The sequence below is a fragment of the Mercenaria mercenaria genome, chromosome 15 (genome assembly GCF_021730395.1).
Source record: "Mercenaria mercenaria strain notata chromosome 15, MADL_Memer_1, whole genome shotgun sequence".
In the NCBI taxonomy this organism is placed as follows: domain Eukaryota; kingdom Metazoa; phylum Mollusca; class Bivalvia; order Venerida; family Veneridae; genus Mercenaria; species Mercenaria mercenaria.
In genome coordinates this window covers 45,909,005-45,915,004 of record NC_069375.1, presented here as the reverse complement: position 1 = coordinate 45,915,004, position 6,000 = coordinate 45,909,005, and the positions used below count along the sequence as shown (strand labels likewise).

The following is a 6,000-nucleotide window of genomic DNA, read 5'->3' as shown; positions in this document are numbered from 1 at the left end:
TTACAAAAAAAGGGTTACCGTGAAGTAAGTGTAAATGTATGTTATTCTTCTATATAATTATGTAAAGTATTTGTCATCCAGGTAGAAAATGTTGTTATCAAAGTGGTGTTAGCCATGTTTGAAGTGCTTTATCACATGCAACAAAGAACATTAATTTGCATTTTTCCAACATGAAATCTAAAATGCATTCTATAAAGCTTTTAAATGTTTAGTACTGCATTGTGTCTTGTATACAAATGCAAATGCCACAGATATAGTTTTGAAATTGAATACTTCAAAAGACCGATGTTCATTTTTGACATTAATGCCAGCTATCAAAGTAGGCCTCTTAATTTACAAAGTTTAAATCAGGATAAAAGATAAAAGTTCTATGATCCAAGTTAAAATTCTGATTGATAACATGTTGCAATGGTGAACTTTCCAAACTGAAATTATTGCTTATGCTACATGCAAAAAATGCAAACTGAAGCAATGATCTAGCTCGACTCGAGATAGATCTCTAGATTTAGAAGTCTCCATTTGAACGATTTAAATAATAGCTTTCAGACGTGATGTAGAGGTCAACATAAGAACATGAGATTTTTTCCGCTCATTCATTTCAGTGTAAGCGTTTTGAAACTAACATGTTATCATGTTGCAAGTGTACATTGTACAAGTTATTATTTAGGAATTCAACATTACTGAAAACAAGCTGTCAAACATTAAACTAGCGAACGTTAACAGCAAACATTAATTTTTCCTGCCAACATTATTTTTTTCAGCGAACGTTAATTACTTCCCATGATTTCTTTATGAACAGTAAAGCTAACCAACATAATGTGCATTGCTTTAATCTTAGACTAATTGACAGCACTAAACTGCGGCCCTGCAACAGTTTATACGGTCCGAAAAGATACATTGATAAACACTATTTTCCGAGAAAATAATTCTATTATTTACCAGATCAACAACAAAATTAAATTGCGTTAGAAAGAATATTTTAAACGTTAAATAGGGTAAAGATATTCATTCTGCTCCAGTGGATTACCCTTTATTTCTCTAGCTAAAAGTTGTTTTTTTTAAATTAAATCCAACAATGTTTTTTTATGTGTGAGCAAAGAAGTGTCTAAAATGGTCACTTTTTGCATACTGAGATAAGTGTTTATGATTCTGACGGTGGAATATAATCATTTACGTGCATAAATACTCTCGATGTAATTCGGCAATCATGGTGTTGATGTCATGTGATCCAGGTTTAAAAAGATCTATTAGAAAAAGAAGACAACAGTCCCATACATATGAGCATTCTACTATATTTTCCCTCTGCATTTTCAGGATCGGAGTAAAAAGATACAATCTATGTAAACTACGAGCCTCTCAGTTAAGGTCTGTTTTGTTTGACTGAATTTAAGTTTATTTATAGTCACCATCGGTTATTCATATAGGTGACTCCTCCAGAAGACTGTTAGTAATCTTAGTGGGAGGATAGTGCAAAATACAGACGACGCTCCGATTCCAAAATCTTTCCTGGTTCTTTAGTGTTCCAGGTGCAAAGCACCATGCATACACGGGACTCTTATCCCAATGTTTGCAATTTTCAGATGGAGAAGTGGGGGCCCGAACTCACGGGCCCTGGTTTCCTAGTCAAAAAGTGGACCAGTGTATCTGCTATTTCAGTTGAGGCTATCGCTCATACTAATTAATATAGAATGAAGCTAAACCAGGAATAGTGACCCTTAAAACTAACAGGACAGACTATAGGTTCTTTCCTATTCATTTACACAATTCCTAATACAGTTTTCATTTGACTCGTCGTAGCAAAGAATCTAGCTAGTGTACTTGTATGTTTACATGCGATCGAGAAATAACGCCGCTGAGGCGGACAAAAAAGAGAAGCTACTTTCAACAGCTACAATCATATATCGACTCCCTAGAAATAAAAAAAGTAGTAAGTGAATAACAGTACTTTTGAGAACGCTGAGAAACGAAAGAAAACTAAATATTTGAATTATCAGATTTCTCACCGATGCATATCATATCTATATTGAACCTCATAGCGAAGGCCTTCAAAGACTGACAATATCGATTGTCATATACTAATTGTAATATTTTAGAAATTGTCTATACGCCTTAAACGCCCAATAACGAAAGGTCATATCTGCTACCTATTAACTGTATAATTGTTGTATCAAAAATAATATAACACGTAATTTGTAAAGGCTGTAAGTAGCGATTACGGCCTTTTTCGTCAGTAGATATTTCAAAAACTTATCAAAAATGGGTCATAAGTAACAAATATAACTTTATGTTTTTAACAGAATGTCATTTTGGCTCAATAAACAGGATCGCGTAGTTATGATTTAATATTCCGAATTAGGGCCTTTAAATCCAGTTTCCGAAAACGAAGGTTGTATCTTTGTTCGGACTGTTAAAACATGCGTGGTTAATTATAGTAGTACTAAATCATGCAGGCGTGTCCCCTCGTACCAAAACGAACGAACCAATCAATCAACGAACCAACCAATCAATCAACGAACCAACCAACCAAACAAATATAACAAACAAGTCGTTTCAAGGCACAACACTCATATGTACAAAAATTAACACGCTCACGACTATATTATAACAGATTATCACTACATACAATATGCGAAATGCAAAGCAGGGAATAAGGTACAAGTAGCTTCCTCGCTTAGCGTTTAGCATTGAGAGCCCGGTGTCAGTATGAAATGACTTCCTGTGTATTGAATATCATGTAATTTGTGTAAGGCGTTATATTCCAGGGAGACAGCACTATAATGTCTGAGCAATAGGCTTACTGCTACACTGCTACATTGGGACTGCATCGGTAAACATTTTATCCCATTTTACAAATATTTGATTGACCTTTTGTCATTTAAATAGAAGGAAAAGGCTAGACAAACATCCCTCATCCTTATACATGCGATTTGTGAGATGTAACATTTAAGAGCTTCTCAAAAGGAGTCAAGGTGCATGCATGCACCGTTTGTATGATCTCTCTTTGAATACGAGTAATCAGTCTTAGATCCTTATCATAACCAACAAGTCCAGCACCGCGAGAAGAAGACTCCAGAGACCCTGGTAGTGCCACAAATATGTTCCTTATATTGACGTGGGTACCTCTTCAGCAAGGGAGAGCTCAAAACAGTGCGTTGTTTTGCATTAAATGTTAATCTTCAGTGCAACACCTCCGGTAGGATAAAGGTTCCCTAATGAACAGCAGCCAGCAAATCTGTTACCAGGTAAAATACATTTTCCTTTATTCTCACAACTATCCTGGCGTGGAACCATATCCGTCAATATGTGGAGATCTAACATCATGCGTCAGTTCAGAATTCAATTCCTAGCGCTACATAACTTGCATAATCGAGACACAAAACATGTTTCAACCATTTTATTGTACATGCAAATAGAACGTTATAGGCAGTTGATACATGTACGTATACACCACTCACCTAAGTAATTTTGCGCCTGGATTCGAGTCAACTTATAAAGAAAGAAGACATATAAAAGGTAATTGCAAAGCAAATTTATATCTACAAAAAGATTCATCTATTTGATTGAAAAATTAATTGTGTTGTTTCAGTCATTATTAAAATGTTTATATCTTTTTACTTTCACACACAAAAAATATATTGAAAGCTAAACCTTGGGATCTTTCATCCATCATCTATGGACTTCATCAGCCAACTGATATTTTTTACATTGACTGAGGATTAAGATTAACACCACTGAGGGTGTGAGCGATGTTAATGCTGTGTCCCATATGTGCGATAACTGAGCATACAAGGCGGCGCTGAACAGGGACGGGGGGGGGGATTCATTTTTAATACATTTATGCAAAAATTTCTTTTCTATTTTTCAGATATTTTAAAGTTGTAGGCTTGTTGAATTCCATAAATAGCGGAATGTTATAAAAAAAGATAATACCTTACAGAAACAGAAGAAAAACTGAAACCTGACTGGTGCGCAATTTTGACGAATTTAGACAGTTATTGCGACATTTACACTGACCTTTTCCAGAAGTCTCTTGTACTTTAATATAATAAGGCCGCTAATAAATAATTTCTTTAACTGACTTTCCTTCTGGTCCAATAAATGTGTAGAGGTGTGGAGACCCTTTAAAAATTACATTTGTGGAAAGTTAGGTGGTTTTGTCCGGCTTGTCTAGTTTAGATCTATAACTCAGGATTTTCCCATAGCCGTACAGTTATTTTAGAGTCGAGGAACAGTTTACGTACAGTGATATATAGTAGTAAATTACATATTTCTATCCGAAATGATATAGGATATATAAACATTTAAATGCTATAACAATAAAACGAATATTAGTACAAACAGGAATTTATTGATTCAGAAATTAAACTAAAGGGAACCGACAGACATCTAGAATAAACAGCAAATAGAATATAAGTCAGGGAATCAACAGACAGATAGAATAAACAGCAAACAGAATCGAGTTAGACAAGTGTCGTTTTCAAAATGGCTGCCGAAGTTAGATTACCAAGTTTCGTTTTCAAAAATGGCTGCCGATGTTAGATTACGGGTACGTTAAGATATCTGTTACTTTGTATAGGTAAATAATTTAGTTTTCAATGTAAAATGATATTTTGATATGTTTCAGCTTTTAGCATAATTTTTGTTTTTTGTTGGATTTAACGTCGCGCTACATAGATTATATGGCAACATTTTTAATGGTGGAGGAAGACCCCAGGTGCCCCTCCGTTCAGTTTTTCATTACGGGCGGGCACCTGGGTAAAACTACCAACATTCCGTAAGCCAGCTGGATGACTTCCTCATACAAAGAAATTAACTCCCCGAGTGAGGCTCGATCCCACATAGGTCAGGTATAAGTGATTTGAATTCTTCTACCAAGTCATAGACGCATATTTGCCTCGTTATATTTCTTCTTTCATGAGTCGTGCCTTGATTGCCTTGTGGTAGAGCGTCCGCTTAAAGCACGGGACGTCGTGGGTTAGATCCCTGGTCGCGTCACACCAAATACGTGAATAACGGTACCAGTAGCCTCTTTGCTTGACGCTGAGCATTAAAAGGAAAAGTGGCTTCTCTTCTCTCATAACCTCGTGGCGATGGATTCTATCAGGAATGAGGTGTCGGGAGCGATTAATATAAGTTTTAGAACTTCCTTTACAATCGACCTAAAATGTATTATGTATTGAGGTATGTACATTTTGGGGATTTAGAGTGAAACTATGTGTACAATAACACTGTGGGAAATCACAATTATCTCTAAACCAAAATAAATTTATGAATGATATGGGATAATATTGGACATATGTAACAGTTCTTTGAAAATGGTGAGTTTTAAAGGAGTTTAACTGTCCGGAAGTGGGTCCCCTTTAGGTAGCCCTTTTCTAGAATTCAATGTTTATATCAGTATACATTGTACTAACACTTGTTTCGTAGAGTACTATATGCTGTTCCATTTTCATGTGAAACAACTCTTTCTTTCTATGATTTTTTTCCCACAACGTAAGGCAAAACGTTAAAGGCGAATATTATATTTGAACAAGAGGGAAATCTCAGTTCTTAAAATAAATTCTACTCGTGCTTTTATTCTTGTATAAATTCTTTGCCTTTCAGTGTTTCCTTCCGACGTAGTTTTAATAGTTTAGTAGCCTGTTTGTTGTCAAAGGGGCTTCCTTAGCCGACTGGTTAAGGTCGCTGACTTCAAATCACCTGCCCCTCACCGATGTTGGTTCAAACCTCACTCGGGGCGTTGATTTCCTCATGTGTGGAAGCCATCCAGCTGGCTGGTTTTACCTAGGTGCCCGCTCGTTATGAAATAATGCATGGAAGGGCACCTGGGGTTTTCCTCCACCATCAAAGCTGGAAAGTCGCCATATGACCTCTGAATGTGTCGGTGCGACGTTAAACCCAACAAACTAAAATTAATAAATGTTTCTTGTCAAGCTATGTAAATATATTTCTTGAAACGTTGTTTTTAAAGTAAATGTTTCATTCTGTAAGATAGAATAG

The 6,000-nt window shown here is 35.9% G+C and overlaps 1 protein-coding gene across 2 annotated transcripts in view; it reads left to right on the top strand.

Moving 5' to 3' along the window:
* The first annotated feature begins 4,298 nt into the window (after positions 1-4,298).
* LOC123552658 (uncharacterized) overlaps positions 4,299-6,000 on the top strand; it is a 126,397-nt gene continuing 124,695 nt past the window's right edge. For both annotated transcript variants that reach the window (XM_053525161.1, XM_053525162.1), the window contains exon 1: positions 4,299-4,546. The gene's annotated coding sequence lies outside the window, so the exon portion shown is untranslated. The remainder of the gene's footprint in view (positions 4,547-6,000) is intronic.